Source organism: Bombus bifarius, unplaced genomic scaffold (genome assembly GCF_011952205.1).
Source record: "Bombus bifarius isolate JDL3187 unplaced genomic scaffold, Bbif_JDL3187 scf7180000008056, whole genome shotgun sequence".
Classification (NCBI taxonomy): domain Eukaryota; kingdom Metazoa; phylum Arthropoda; class Insecta; order Hymenoptera; family Apidae; genus Bombus; species Bombus bifarius.
The window spans coordinates 916,106-932,529 of NW_022884421.1; positions in this window are offsets into that span (position 1 = coordinate 916,106).

Consider the following 16,424-nt stretch of genomic DNA (forward strand, 5'->3'; position numbering starts at 1 on the left):
ATAAATCTGTAATACTTAAATATGAACTAGAATCCACGGCAGTTTGCATTAACGACTATGGGGGATTTTAAACAGGGGAAGAGCAACGAAAATGTGTCGTACTTTTACAGCCCCTCTGGGTATAAAAAACCGCTAAGGAATCAACTTTGGACCATAGCCGTTGCAATCATTTTGCATATTTCATATTTCCTGTAGAACTTCCTCACATTTATATTCGTAATCATAGTTGCTTTCGTCCAATAAAACGTTAACGTCTCGTCGTTTTGTAATTACGTTTTCAGAAGTCTCATAACATTGAACATTTCACGGTATCGCTAATTTCCTATAGATTAGTTTCTATTCGCAGAATTACAAAATATTTGCACGTATAAAAGATGTAAGCATACATATATAATAATGTTTAATAACGATGAATATATTACGGATATCATGTTACGATATCATTAAATTAATCTTCAAATTCAAACTGATCCATTTCATAAATTCTGTGTAAAATTTTAAATTGACAGGTGGAAAATATTCGTATAAACAAATAGAATACAATACAATGAAGAGAATGAATTATTCAAACGATCCAAAACGTCGAAAATCTTTACCGATGCTTCATTGCACCGAATGCTTCGTTTATCTTCGCGTCATTAATCCTTTTAATTATTTCCATCAACACGTACATATAGTACAAAACTTTTGTCGTGGAACAGAGAGAAAACAACCTTCGAAAAAAGACAGATACGTATTACGTTTATCTCAGTTCTTTTAGCGAACGACCATTCACAGGACATTTTCTCGAACTCGAAGAAAGAGGAAAAGCTTCGTCGTTTTCATATTCCACAGGAAGCCGACCGAAACTTTCGAAACCGTTTTGAGAAGTTTTGTAACATCGGCACTTCTCTGCAATCTCAATATATTGTACTTTACCGTGCGAAGATATTATTTTGTAGACGATGTTTTCTTTTTTCCTAACAAAAAATCGCATGAAAGCCACGCTTATATATTTTCCAAGTCTTCGAGATATTTTCTTCTTTGACGTTGCACGTATTGTATGTGAGATTTGCGGATTCACTTTTCATTATTAGAAGTGATTTTGCATAATATATAATTATCAACTTCTGTAAAGAAACGAAGGTATCGAACAGAATTTAAAAAGCCACCGAGTATAAAAATATGCACTCGATAACAACCATAGTTGAAATAAATGCCAATAATAGTAGATAATTACGCATAGATATTTGAATATTTCTGATAGTACAAAAAATGTTTATATTCCAACTGTACGAATACTTTCGTCTGTCACCGTAAACGGCAGTATCAGAATAGCTGATAGTTTGATCGGTCGTGTTAGAAGTTCTTTGAGAATGTTCACGGAGAACGCAACGCCTCGTTCCAATTTTTGTTTAATATCGGCGATTAATCCCTGATAAAAGGCTGGATAAATTACTGGAAGTGATTCTGCATACTATATAATTGTCAACTTCTGTAAAGAAACGAAGGTATTGAGCAGAATTTAAAAAGCCACCGAATATAGAAATATGCACTCGATAACAACCATAGTAGTCGATGCAACTTTAAATGAAATAAATGCCAATAATAGTAGATAATTACGCATAGATATTTGAATATTTCTGATAGTACAAAAAATGTTTATATTCCAACCGTACGAATACTTTCGTCTGTCACCGTAAACGGCAGTATCAGAATAGCCGATAGTTTGATCGGTCGTGTTAGAAGTTCTTTGAGAATGTTCACGGAGAACGCAACGCCTCGTTCCAATTTTTGTTTAATATCGGCGATTAATCCCTGATAAAAGGCTGGATAAATTACTGGAAGTGATTCTGCATACTATATAATTGTCAACTTCTGTAAAGAAACGAAGGTATCGAACAGAATTTAAAAAGCCACCGAGTATAGAAATATGCACTCGATAACAACCATAGTAGTCGATGCAACCTTAAATGAAATAAATGCCAATAATAGTAGATAATTACGCATAGATATTTGAATATTTCTGATAGTACAAAAAATGTTTATATTTCAACTGTACGAATACTTTCGTCTGTCACCGTAAACGGCAGTATCAGAATAGCCGATAGTTTGATCGGTCGTGTTAGAAGTTCTTTGAGAATGTTCACGGAGAACGCAACGCCTCGTTCCAATTTTTGTTTAATATCGGCGATCGATTCCTGATAAAAGGCTCGTCGCTGTACTCCGTGCCACTGTATTAAATCGATAATTTGCCGTTGGCGCGTTTCCCGGTCGACTAGCCGGTGTAATTAATTTCGCCGTTTTACCAAGCGCGAAACTTCCCTGCAACCGCTGTCCCCGCCACCCGAAAACTTGCGACCCTGCATCAAAGTGTCACTCCGCTGCTAGCAGCGATGTTGCCTTTAAGTAAAAAACATGCGACTTCGCGAGAAAACCCAGGGACCAAAGTGAAGTTTATTATGGGCCGGCTGTAACTTAAGATCTATAGAAATTGCGCGCGAAACTTGCCGCATTTTATCGCAAAACTGCTTAAACAAAGTCGGATGATGAACGCGAGCGTTAATTCCGAGCTACGTTTCTTGATACTTCACGGCTGATTATTTCATACTGTACGTACAATATTCAGGAATTAATTTTTACGCTTTTCTCTCGAGCATTCTGTATTTGTACCACGCAAAACGTTCTCAATGTGGATGCTTATACAGAGTGTTTGAAAAAGTTGCGGTGAAACTTCAACAACGACGGATAACAACATTATCTCTGGGTTCGAACAACATTAATTTCCGAGTTATAATTCGACATTTTCAGCTACGATCACGTAATAGTTTAAGAAACTGTATTGCGTGAGGCAACTTGTCCAAACGGCGGTCAACCAATCAGTGAAACGTTCGACGTCAAAGTGTTCAAAATCAACGAGTAAAAAACACTGAAATATCGAAGAGTAATTTTCGAGGCTGTGAAAGATCCAAATCGGTGCGTATCTTGAATTTAAAAGGACGAATTTTCTGAAGAGTTTTCGGGGATCCTGATACAAGTTCTTAAAAAGCAATTAATTAATATTTATTGCCACTTACAATTTTTCTACACAGACGATACTGTGACACCATTCTCTGGTATCGTTAACAACTACTTAGAAAGGGAAATTGCATTTAAATTCAATACAAAAGTATTCTCGTTGGTACGTAGAACATTCTCCAATAATAATATGCCTAAGTAAGTAATAATTGATCGATAAAAGCATTTTGTAACTCCGAAACCGATATTTCGAGTCATGTTTGTACAAACCTTTTTTTACTCTTTCCAACGAGTACCATTGGATTGCAATCGCTTAGTTTCCAACCCAATACATGGGCCCTGAAGTTTGACCACTCCATTTTCCACGATTTCCGTGGAACATTCTCAAACATTCGTCATCGCGATACAGCCGAACAGTCCCGACGAAGTTGAAATTAGAGGCGCACAAAGGAGCAGACAGAGTAGAAAATGGCAGGGCGACAGTACAAAAGCAACGAAGGAAACCGAATTCCCAACCGAAGCGTCGCTTAATGAAATTCGTCTACCACTTATTCCGGTTCTTTTATCGGATCTCTAATTCTAACTTCCTTATCTCTACCTTGTAGCGCGAGCCTTTACGCTTTTTCACAGAATCGCCCGTATCGAACAATTCGCTCGCCCCATTCCTAGGCGAATTCTGGCAGAAGTTACGAGGAAAAACTTCCGTTCCTCCGGTTTCGTCCTCTCTCTGCCCTTCTTTCTTCGCTATCCGCGGCCCTCCAGCAGCCCAAAGGCAGCTGGCGTGCAAGTTTCCGGCCGACGCGACGGTCGGTAAGTTGGCGCTGACGCAAACTACGAAAGAATGCAATCAATGAGAAACGCGGTCGAAGGCATCTCTCGCGGAATTTCCGCCGACATCGATGGCGAAAGCTGCGAGTTGCGAATTGAGAACAAACACGAGCAACGGCCCGAAATTACGGACGTCCAGCGGCGCCAACGTTACAGGATTTACGTCGGTAAGTTTCTCCGTGTCGCTCGCTTTTGCTCCTCCGACTTTCTATTCATTATCCTCCCCTCTTACCTACCCTCCGTCGTTAAATTTTGGATAACGAAGCAAGGAAAATGGTGGGAATTTTCGCAAATTTTTAAGCGCCTTTCGTAGTTTGAAGCCTTGCTGCGATGGGTTTCGGTTTAATGAAGATGTTGAAGAGTAGATTGCGAATGTCTATGGAAATTCGTATTTTTACGAGAACAGCAAAAAGAATGCGATCTAAACAGAGACTTTTATCGTTTGTAAAATATTATAACGAGTGCTACAGCGTGGATATTTTATATATTTTTTATATATTACATACACTTATCGCACACATTTTTAGGTAAATATATAAATATGCGTTAGTCTAATGGTATATAATTAAGAAATAAATAATTATGATGTATAATTTTTGAAGCGTTCGAAAGAACGAAATTATTAGATTATTTAACGAGAAAGAGAATGGAGAATTGTTAAGACAGTGAGATCGATATCGAGTTCAAACGTATTATATCGTGAAAGAAGTTATTAAAATGCCGACGTCAATATTGGTTCTGTCGCAAAGTCGTGGACTTTACGTGGTATTGTTTTTGTACAGTGGGTAATGTCGTATTATTTTTTCATAAAACAAAGAATCGGTTTCATAACGCGTGTCTGTTATAAAAGAACGAGTCTTTGTGGATCAGGGGCCATGATCACAAAGGTACTCGAGCTGTTTCATATCTAACTGTTTCAAATATCAGAAGCAACAAGGTAGAAACAAAAAGCTCCGCGCTTGTATCTGTTGCGTACATATAAAGAATATTCCTTGTTATCCTTCAAAATCTTTCGAGCTTGTTTCAGCAAAACGACACCGTTAATATTCAAATATAGTTACCAATTTCAATAAATCAAATAATAAAGAAGCGTTTTTCCAAAATAGTCGAAATGTTGCTCGTTATAATAATAAAAAGATATTAAAATAAACATATTGAAATACTGCTTACTTTAATTATGCTTTTGTCCGCCACAAATCCTCCTCTACTCATCAGCTACTTGTAAAAAGCCTACATCTTTGACCTGGCGAGTTAATTCCATTTTCAATTACGTCGTATTAAAAATTTCTCCCTTTAATCACAGAGTGGCATTAAAATTAGAAAATCGACAAAATTGTACCCTCTACCTTTAGGTGGTAAGTCCGCTAATTTTATTAGATAAATTAAATTATTGCGCGAGAGGGTCCAGGTTTGCCAGTTTCAGCGGCCAGTTTCCGTATCACAGGATTCAACGTAGATCGATCCTCGGGGCATTAGGATGTCCCAGGTAGGAGCATAATAAACTTCAACTAAGCAACAACTTTCACTTGAATGGTATCGTTGTAGCTCAGACGAGCAAGTTACCCAACCTAACTCGGCTTCTACAACCCAGCTGGCACGTAAGTAGCCGCGCCCAGCCATCAATAACGCTCCGACTAACGAGAGACGTTGCAGCCTCGTAAATCAGCTTCCGAATTCACCAGTCCCGCTGCTCTTCCTCCAAAAATCTTGCGTCACTGGCCGGCAATCTTGACGTCATCGCGTGGACATTAATCATCGACCAGCGGTAGGTTGGTTTTTCCAGCTAGATCTTCGCAGCCTTCAAAAGGGATGATCGGCAGCGAGTTTTCGGCGTGAACGATCGTCGAAAGAAAGAAAGACAAGCACGGCGAGGTGGGGGCGAGGAGGAAGAAATATCGGTAGGAGGTTGCGAAGGAGTTGAGAAAAGAGAAAAAAAATGTTGGAAGAGCAAGAAACGACAGGCGAAACTTTTCGACGGTAACCGGCGCGGGTAAACATTAATTAGTAAAATTCGGTGGTAGTTCGTCTTCGGTCATTGACAGGTCGACTCGAAAACACGGTAATTTGCAGACCGGGCCGGGTCCCTGGGAAGAATAGGGCATCGGCTACGTGCCAGTGGCCTGCTACGCCACGAAGAAATTGACAAATTGTACTTTTAAATGATCAGAGTCGAGCGAGGCCTGGCTTCCACTTCGACCAAGAGTTGCCGAGCTAGCCCGAACCCTAGGGTAGGAGGACTTTAAATAAGGCTCGCTAAGCTTGGCAAGAAAGTAAGAGAACCGGCAGGATAGAGGGCAGAAAAGGTGGAAGAAGAACTAGCCGCGTGACGAAAAGCGCCACGAACCATCGCCACACCTTCTCTTGCTTTTCGTGGAGGGCGCGAGACTCGAAGAAAATTAAATGACAGCAGGGGGAAAACACCGGTGAACTTTCAACGGACAAGTTTTAGATTAATATTGTTACGTGGTCCGGTAATCGTGATAAGCTGCTCCTCTGGCAGTATGGTTGAGAGCAACTCGTCCTCGACAAGTGGCTAGAGGCTGTTACGACTACGACCGGGATCCTTTCTCACCCGGCGGCGTTCCGCCGAATGAATCTTGCGGAACTGCGGAGACGAAGATAAGTTCCGGCTTCAGGTCCTTTATTTCACTCGGTGCTTCGAACTCGAGCCAGCCCTCTTGTACGACGATTTAGTATTTCTACCCCTTGGAACTGCATTCCAACGAGACTGGTCGCCGCCCTCCCCCCTTGCTTCTTGCACTGCCGCGTGGCGAGCTTTTTGGCGCGTCCTGGAGTTCGCGCTCGATCGAACTTTAACGCGCTAACTTCCGTTCTCTATTCCGGCGGAGTTATCCGTGTGACTGCGAGTACCGTGGGAGGGCGAGGTTTTGCTCGATCGTCAAAGTAGATTGTTTGCGTGCAATTTCTGTGTTCTTTATCTGCTTGATTCGAACAGGATATGGAACGACGGAAGCGAGCAACTTTGTCGATTTCAATCGCTTTTCTTCCACGATACGTTGATAAAAGAAAATTTCTCCGAAGACTACTACAGCGGTGTATATGAAAATTCGTCTCTCGGAAGTTTGAATGTTGAGACAGAAATGAAATATTACAGTAAGAAATAGAAATTTGCTATAAATCTTCATATATAAACGACGTTAAGAAGCGAAATAACCTTGTCAATGGTTCTCACGAATGCACAGAATTTCATTTATTATTCGCGGTTCATTTGTTGCAAGAAGATGACGCAAATTCAAGCAAATTCCATGGCTTTAAAAGATAACATCTGCAACACCATCCCTTTTTCGTTTCTCGATTTATGAATTTAATCAACGCCACCATTGATTGTTTTATACGATATAACTACCTACGAACAGAATTTTAATTATTTACCTTTCCATTAATCGCGTCCGTATTCGCATGCACGGCTTTGTAGTTTAAACAGGGCAAACGTTAGACGATGCCCCTAACGTTGATTCAACGATGTTCCATAAGCTGGTTGCACGATAAAGCAATTAATCATCATGATATCTGACTGTTTTCGGTGGCGTGTACGCGCACGAAATAGTAGCATAAACTAATACCGCCGTAAATTCAATCGTATCTGCACACGTGCCGAATGATTTCGGTTACACACTATATGAACGGGTTGCAGTTCGTATTCGATTAAAACTAAAAACTACCGTCAGCATTTCGACGAGCATCAAATTTACGAAAATGATGTATACCGTTGCCAGTAGGCGGGATTAATGGGAAATCGATATAAACATTTTATCATACCGTTAATGAACGGCGGTGAAAAAGGATTGAAGTTTCCATTAGAATGATCACGAATCGTTCTACGGTGATTTGAAAGCTGATAATGTCTACCGTTCCACGGATAATGAATCACGCGAGATTGTTTCCAATTACACTACGTTTGTTGCGTACGAAAAATTGAATTCTCTTGCCTTGCTATTTGTCACAAATTTTTACCGCGTACTTCCTCTGTTTTTAATAGGATCGTGTGAAATGTTTTCGAACATCAACGAGGAACATTGAAATTCTCGATAATTTTTTAATGCCACGTAGCGCGAAATAAAATGAAAGTATGAAGTACCGTTTAGTAGCGAGAATCAGCAGCAGAATTATGCGCGATAAATATAAATTCATGGAGAGCTTCTTGCTAAAACGTTTGAAAAATGATTTTAGAGTATATAGATGTTTTAATAGTATGTATCACATGTTCTTTAAAACGTCGTCTTTAATTATGTCGTTTTTAATTTTCGATTCTCGGATAATGCAAATTAATTGGATTAAATTTATCCGTATAGCTTTCTACAATCGAATATGATAAAATCAGTGTTCTAAAACGTGATCTATATCTTGTGTTACGGTTGGATAAGAATTAAGCGATTCTATAAAAATGTTAGTCATCAGGCGTTTAAACTTCACGCTTTAATTAGATATAGTCTTTCTGAGATATAATCGTAAATGCATTTTTCAAAATTGTGCAAAATAATAAATATTCCGTTTATAGAAACTCAGATATATCGAGCAGAAATGAAAAATGCCAGAGTATTGCGTGTTGCTCTGCCGAAGAAAGGCGAACACGAACAAGGATCATCCTTGTCATGCGCTTTTCAAACAAACGCTACAGCTAACCTATACTATACACTGTATATTTAAACGAACTACGATTAAACCAAGATCAAATTTCAACAAACAATCGCAATCTTGCTTTCTTCTTTCTTCATTCTCTTTCGACCGTCATCGATCGAACTCAATCATCTTCTAACGATGGAACAAGACCGTCCCTGAACGCAAACAATTAACCGCTCGAAAATACGTAGAACAAGCAGGAGGTAACGAGTGCAGGGTCTCGCGAAAGGATCAAAGGAAATCCGATTATCCGAAAGAGGTAGGTGGAGACGAAGATGGTGGAGGAGGTTGGGAGCGGTGATGGAGGCAACTATATCCAACCGGAGGCACGGAAATTGGAGCGGCGCTGAAACGAATACCGGAACAAAGTTTCCAGGTCAAACACGTTGGACAAACGCGGATTAAAGGGCCAGCGGTTCGGAGATCGGGAAAGCGGGTCCGAGCAAATGGAGATCCGATTGTTGGGTCGGAGTTAAAATAGTTGCAGAGACTGGGATCTCGATTCAGCCTCGCTTCTTCGCCATCGAAGTACGATCCTGAAGTTGCAGTTCCACCTCGATTTGGAATTAGTGAGCCGATCCGCGCGTATTAGCCTCATCGTTCGGCCTGATACGACACCGCTGGACACCGCCTGCGTCGCTAATTATAACAAACTATTCGAACTCTGCCAGCCACTCCAGAATTTCAAGTACTCCAATCTGTTTCCCTCTCTGTTCCTCTCTTTGTCTTTCACCTTGCCGGTTCTCTTCTCCGACCAGCAACCAAGCTACCTACGATTTTACGCGCACGCCGAGCGTTCCGCTCCGGCTAACAATTAGCCGCCATCCTATTCGCCGTTGGAGGAAGTTTCGACTCGGTTTCCGCAGCCGCGATTAACTAGGTCTTCCGCGAGGAAGGGCTTGCCGAAACCGGTGGATGCACGGCCTTTTTACAAACTTTGTGTCTCACGCGGTTGTCTTCGACTGGATTTACCTGCGAGCAGGCCAGAGCTTTCCTTTCCGCTGTTGCTGGCGTTAATTGGTTACAACGTCCTATCCCTCGCGAATGGCTCGACTTCAACGACGCTCCGGTTGCTGGTAAATATCGCGCGTTTTAGATCCTCGACTACTGCAGAGAGAAAGAGAGAGTTTCGTTCCCGGATGGAACAATTGTTTGCTCGTTTCCCGGCACTGTCCGACGTTTCGTTTGTTCGTTCTTTGGATTAAAACTGCTACTGAGTTTGAGCAAGAAATTCTCTTTGTTTGGACGAGTATTGTGTACGTTCTTAGTTTCGACAATTTTGTAAGGACGAAGTAAGAAATCGGCCTCTTGCCTCGGGTAAATCGATTTCAACTTTATATTAGACTTGAATTCGATTATTTCCTTCTTGTTTACTTGTGTTCAGTATCCTATTTATTGAAGTTTCTAGCTCAGGAATGGCGAAACCTTTTCATTTCTTCAAATTCTATTATCAATTGAATTTGAACGTTCAGTTGTCTCTGCTGTACGCGAGTTTTTATGTCCAGTTTGTTTGGTTAACATCGGTGAAACTATAGATGAAAAAATTCCAGACCCGCGATCCCCGCGGAATTTCTTGATTCGGAACAAGCCACTGACTTTTGAATATAGCTTTCATTCCAAACAAGTTTCAGTTCCTTTTGTTGCCGAGTTTCCTTTGTCAAAGGAAGAAATAGCAGGAACCGGGGTTTTCGGTTTTGTCGCGCATCCCAGCTTTTTCGAAACTTTCCATTCAATAAAGTTATCGGGAAGTAGGTGACGCTTTTGAAAAGTTTCAGGTTAGCTAGGTCGACGTCAGCTTCGGCTATTGAATGAATTTAAGGGCGCAGAGACGCTTCTGAATTTATTATAATGTTCATATCGATGTTTAAAACATTAATTACTATCGTAAATTTTACGCGTATATTAACGTAATCGTAAATAGTTAACATTGCAAATACGAGCGAAGAAATGTTACTCGAACAAGCATTATCACGAAACTTAGCGAAAAGGAAACGTAAAATTGGTCTAATTACGTGGAATATTAAAGAATTATTTATAAAATACAAATATGAGTAAAAGCAAGATCTTCCTTATAGATGACCCCATAAAATATCAAACTGAATCAAGACTATACAAAAATTAAGTACTTACTTTAAGATGATATAAAAGTATATAAAACGAATATCGAGCAACAAACATTCTATGATTCGTTAATCGCGTTAATTGACTGACTGGTTGCTCAAATTCGAGGAATTTGCTTAATTCGTACACAGCCGTTGATTGATCGAGAAAGTTTGTCGGCGTGTCAGCGAATCTACTTTAATCGGTTTCAGTTCAGTGCGAGCTAATCTAATTCATGATGATCGGTTTGGTATTTATAATTAAGGGAAAAGTGACTAACTACCTGACGATACGCCGCCCGCTTACGCAGCCCGACCTAAGTGAGTCAATCAATCAAGAAGATTACATTCTTCCCGGCGAAAGTTTCAACTCGGCCGTAAATTTTAAACGAGGCTAGCTGCTGCAACACTTTCCGCTTGCAATCGATACACGTTACTTCATCTTCTAAGGCACTTTCCACGGAATTCAAGCGTTCAGGGCTATTACGTTTCCGTATAGTAAATAGCAAGCGAATTACACGCAGGCACTAGCTCTTGATCGAAGATTCGTATCGTAGGAACAGCAACGATAGTTATCAATAGCAGCAATGTTAAGTTAAAAATTCCGAGGGAAGACAATATTATTTATTATTATCGGTAATATCGTCAAATATACAAAATAAGGAAAATGTTCAAAAATTGTATCGTAAATATTCGAAATGTTCAAAGTTTTATTGTAACATTTTGACAAAGAACTGAAAGCAGGAATAGCGAAGCTAGACGAACTCATCGTCGAAAGACGGAGCCTTAAATCTCCAGGAGAATCGAAAGAAGACCGTAAGAAGATGAAAATCCATCGAAGAGAAAGAACAGTTTACTTCGGTTCGCTGCGAATCGATGACATCGCGGCGAAATTGGAAAGGATGTTGAAGAATTATGAGACGTGGAGAAAGCGGGCATCGAAGCCTGTCCAAACGTCGATGACAAATTTGCTTTTGCCTATGGTAGGGCGAGGGAGATAGAGAATAGGACAAGGACCGAGTTTCCGAAGCTCCATTCCGTTTCTTGCAGGTCTGGAACGTTGCCACATGGAAATCAATTATATTATTCCGTTCTCGAAACATTGTTAAGCGCGAAGGTTCTCCAACGCGAGAGAATTGAGCAGCTAACGCCGAATGATCTCGCTTATGTGTGTTCCAATCGAGGTCTCTAGGCTCAAACACTTTTAGACTCTAGAATTTCTAGATCGATCGACTCTCGACAAGAATTTTAAACAATGCGAAGAATGTATGATATTGTTAAAAAATTATTTTCTTATTTTCGGTAAAATGTGGGATTATGTACCAACTTCTTCTGAGTTCTTTAATTCTTCTCTCGAACAGTTATGAAGATTTTCTTCTAAAATATTCGGTTAATGACGTCAGATTTATTGTTCTTCGAGGATATACTTTTACGAAATAAATGAAAATGTACTCACATTGAGTTCAAAGAATAGAACAGATAGAATAATAATTTCCAATCGTATACAAAATATAATATTTGTATATTAATTATGTATCTAGGTAATGTTCTATTTTTATCTTTTAATTAAAGAATTGGGAAAACGGAAGTTTCCTCTTCCATCATTGCAATCGTACTTATTCGTTTCGTAAAAATTGCATCCTAATGGTATAAAAAAATTATCTGTTGTAAATGTAATTGTAATCTGTTTGATAATGTACAATGTACAATGGAGAATAATTTCTTTATGGAGATTTTAATTGCATCAATAAAGGAAATCTCCATTTTATCTCTGTATTCGTAAAAACATGAATTTTATATTAAGATAAATATCCGCAGTTTAATTATCACACGACAGTGGCAATAATTAACGGCCTTTAATGTCCATTAATCGCGACTGATTTTTATATTTTGATCTAAAAAAATTGCTAACTGGATCCTTCGCAAGGAAAATTATCTGCAGTTATAAAATTATATATGAAGCGATCGTTGCCATAGAATTTTTTCATCGATCCGAAAAGAACTTGTGAAAGACCGATGTTCCTTCTAAAAGGAGAAGCCTTTTGAAAGATCTCTCTTTTAAAACGTCTAGACCGCTTTTACTTCGGAATTTATGCGCAGGTTGCTTCGACTTTTAGATGAATTACGGCCTCGATCGATTACGCGAAATTATCTTGGCAATGAAACTATTTCGGATCGAAACGGCACGTACGTCCACTTTAGAAACAGGTATCGGAACGACGTAACGATATTGTTCCGGTCGTGAGAAACGACAGCGAACGCTCACACGTCGCATTAAATTACAGAGTTCATTTAGGAAAAACTTCACGTAGTTGCACTTTACTTATACACGCTGCACTCTGACGCGGCCAGTGAATTACGTGGGCCGCGCTAACGTTCTTCTCAACTTGAGAAAGAGCACACGAATTTTACATGCGTGCTGTGACCGAGCGTATAAAATGTGGTTAGACTTGTGGAATAACGGAGGAATAACAGCGATTCGTTTGGTAAAATGTAAATCAAACTCGCAGTATAATTTTTTTGATGTAATGTACCAGAAACATGCCGGGTAAAACATGGTAAGCCCTCTTTTATTGATTTTTCGATTTTTATGCTATTCGATGATTAAAGGGTAGTGCTTTAATATAACGTAGTTGAAATGGACAACAACCTGTTAGAGCTACGGACATAAACTTTTTCAAAATAAATGATAAATCCAGGAAATTTGTTTGTTTGAAGACTCATGTTTCTTAGTCCAATAAGGTAGCTAGTGTTGCGACGATTAATTTCCAATGTTGAAGAGAATCGTAAAATCCAGTATGTAATTTTAAAATCTAATAAGAAAAGGAGATTCAGTCTTCGTATAAGATCATATTTTATCATGCAGAATGAAAATTGTTACTTAAACTTAAAATGAATCAACCCTAATATTCAACGATTTAGGAAACTTAACTAGTAACAAAAGGTAGTAGAAACGTCTGTTTTATTTCTTAAATCTTTAACGCAATAGCGAACAATGCTGAGCCGGGTAATGTTGAACAAAGTAACATCGATTGGAATAATATTATTTAAAACAACGTTGCCCAATGCTACGATAACTTTACTTGGAACAATAAACTAAATTAAAATAATATCGATTGAAATAGCGTTATTTGGGACAATACCAAGAATAACAATTTTCAGACTAAACAATTTCAATCAGTATGATTGATCATCAAAATCTCGAAGATCGTATACCACATTCTACTGCCATACACGAAACACGAAAATACGAAATTATTTATCTAAAATACGAAAGCTCGATCAATCTTTCTTGCGGGAAAGACACTGAAACGGCAAGATTACCGAACAAAATAGCTACGTTGATGATAGTTATATGGTTTATCGTGTTGTTTAAAGTTCTAATAACTTTCTTTTTAAGCCGGTCAAACTATTTCCCGCACGCCAGTACCTATCCTATTCCTGGTAACAACGTGTCCTTGTAAGGATATCAAGAAGGATCACGCGAACCAGTGGTTTTAAGGCAAGAAATAGCGCACAGTGTTATGTGAACACGTCTTTCTGCCCGTAAAGACGGCTCTGCATGCTTCTAAACACGTCTTTTCAGTCTTCAGAATTTATTTTTACGCCACCATAAAGCCTGCCTCAAAGAAATTATGCTATTCTGAATTTAGGCAGAAAATTTCCCTAGCAAATGGAAATAATATACATCTGTCGTTGTGCAATAGACATATATGAATATCGTTATAGTTCTTTGGCATTTTATATGTTACCTTTCGAATTTAAATGTACGCGTTTTAACATACGCGTAAATTTATTATGGAAAATTATAATATTTCTGAATTTTTGATACCACGCTATCGACATTTTTATGCATTATATCGATGTTATCTTTTATAAATTACGTATAATTTTACAGATTGCCATGCTTTTCTTATCGAAAATAATTTTATACCGCTATCCAATGGAGATATGGAACATTGTTATTTACTATTTTTATCTATGAAACCTTCAAGATTCTATCGCTGGAATTGTGTTTCTGTTCCACTTTTTTATGCGACAAAGCATCACGGATTACAAAAGCAGCCGGTTTCAAAAGATCTTAATTCTTCCATACCAGAATATCTTAATGGAAGTTTGTTATATCGTATCACACAAATTAAGAAATTGTTTTAATACTATACAGAATATCAGAAAATAAAAGAGGGGGTAAAAGTAAATAAAAAGAATCGTTTACATTATATCAAATAAACCATACTATCGTTTAATCGCTGGTCAGATAAAAGTGTGTCTCTTTTATGTAAAATTCTTGTACTTTGAAATTGTATCTTATACAAATTTCCATAATATAAGTTAACCGCGTACGAAATGAAGTAAAAAATTGTCTAATATATCAATTTCAACTTCTCAGCGATTTCTAGCTCAATTCTTCATTCCATATTTACTGTTGTACGCTAAACTTGTCTTTTTTCCTGTTAAATGAACAGACAGATAAATAAAATACGACCGTGCAAGAATTAACCTGAGCTCGCGAGATGCATTCAGTTACGAGGTCTTAGGTGGATCAATAAATCTCCCAAGTACAAGGAGAAAAAAAAAAAGAAAAGCAACAAAGAAGAGAAGAAATGAAATGCACGAGCAATTTCATCGATTCCCGCAGGATCCGTTAGGAGTTAAACGCGCCCTTAAAAGCATCCGCCATGAACTGGTGCAATCTCTGATGATCTTAGCGGCAGAATGGTGCCACGCGAAGTCGTTTTCTACGCTTCTGGTGAACGCCTCTTCTCACCGACGATTTCTAACCACCGTTGGTCAGGTCGAGGCGCGTTTTAACCTTTTTTATAGCTTCTTTTTTACGACTTGTTACGACAATACATCCTTTGACTCTCGTCACCACCTACTCGCCTTTTTCACTCGCTCGCCTCTTGACACGCACTCACCCGCGATAGCATCCATCTCCACCGTCGCCCACGCGCGCCAACTTTTGTAAATATCCACAAGCACAGCGCCATCCATCTGTCAAGCGCATACTCTGCTATTTTCATGTAGTAGTTTCGTTAACTGGGCCATCTTCTAACGTCTCGCGTAATATCGTACGTTTCGACGAGAAACGAGAGACGTTAACAAAAGATAGATCTTTGATTCGATCAGCATTCACAGATAACAGTTCGGGATAAAGTTCTTGAAATTAGAACGTAACAACGAAGTTAGTTCTTCTTTTTTTTAATTGTACGAACAAATGTCGTTATACTCTTCGATATATTATTCGAAGCAATTATTCGTTGTTACTGTTTCGGTGAAAATTGTAACTTTCTTTTGAATGTATGAATTTTTATAACGATTTCCTGAGTATTATGTCATTTGATGGTTAAGAAGAAGATTTGAATTAATACGAAAACTTGAGAGATTCGAAGATATAAGTTTCTTCAATTACTTTCGAAGATATTTTTTTTAAGGAAAATAATATTATTTCATAATATGATATTTTTATAACGATATTTCTTAGATGCCTTGCCCGATGATAAAAATATATATTTAATTTCAGAATCAGATGTAAAGATAGCATCGACGTGTGATTGGTCGATGGCATGTCGAATTTTAAAATTGTTCTTTCACAAAACAAGAGAAATCTAACTTATATTTTTCACCTGCGAACCTCGTATTATCGTATACATTAATTGCACTGTAACGTTATATTACGTTACATAAAGAACGTCAGAGCGTTTCCAAATTTTTCATCCACGACGTATCTTACAATACTTGTGCGATTTTTATCGACTCTCTTCCAACTATCAATAACTGAGAACGTTATAAAGGCGGTGTATAAAAATATCATTTAATAATAATCGTCCTCCACCTTTTCTTCCGGTGAGACGTGTT